We start from the raw sequence: 969 nt of genomic DNA, 5'->3' as shown, positions 1-969 counted from the left end.
ATGCATATAAATTTAAAGGTAAATCTAGGCTCTGAATGATCTGGACTTTTTCTATTTCTCCTATTTCTCAGTTTCAGCTTAGACAAATCACTTTCTTATTCCTCTGACCCATCATCTAGCCATACCATATTTCTTTACATTTTTAAAAATAAACCAGACTCTATACTTCCTTACACCGTTTCACGCTGAACTCTCTTACTGTCGCTGATCCCCCTTTTCCAAACATTCAGCAAATTTGTAAAAGTCTTTTTAAAATGGACAACTTCACTCATATACAAAAGTAAAAAGAATAATCGGAGCAGCAGTTGCTTTGGAGGGATGGAAGTGAAAATTGATTGGGAAGGAGCATGAAGAAACTTTCTATAGTGATGGAAATGTCTGATTCCTTGTTAGGGTTTGAGTTACATGGGTGTATACATTTATCAATACCCATAAAATGGTACACATAAAGTTTGTGCATGTTATTTAAATTTTATCTTAAAAAAAGAAATGAAAAATTTTTGGTTTATGATATACATGTGTTAAGGGGTGAAGTGTACTGATGTTTGAAAGTTGCTTTGAAATGCATCAAAAATAAGATGGATGGATGGGTAGATGAATGGATATGGATAAAACAAATACTGTTTAGCCAAATGTTAACAATTGTGAAATCTAGGTGGTAGTTATATGGGTGTTCACTTTTATGTCTATTTGAATGAAAGCATTCATAATATGTTGAGAAAAAATGTGAAATTTGAAAAGTTAATTGTGTATCTTTTACCACAATTTTAAAAAGTTAAAAAAAAAGGAGAGAAGAGTATCATGGACCCCACGTGCCCATCACCCAGCTTCAACAATTATGAATCTCATTTTACTTATATCTCCACCCACTCTTACTCCCACCTTCCTGAGTTATTTTAAAGCAAATCCCAGACATCACATCATTTATTCTGCAAACATTGTGTCTTTAAAAGATAAGGAGTCTTGGCC

Source organism: Propithecus coquereli, unplaced genomic scaffold (assembly GCF_000956105.1).
Source record: "Propithecus coquereli isolate 6110/MARCELLA unplaced genomic scaffold, Pcoq_1.0 Scaffold619, whole genome shotgun sequence".
Lineage (NCBI taxonomy): Eukaryota > Metazoa > Chordata > Mammalia > Primates > Indriidae > Propithecus > Propithecus coquereli.
The sequence above is the reverse complement of the archived record's forward strand: the minus strand, read 5'-3'. Positions refer to the sequence as shown.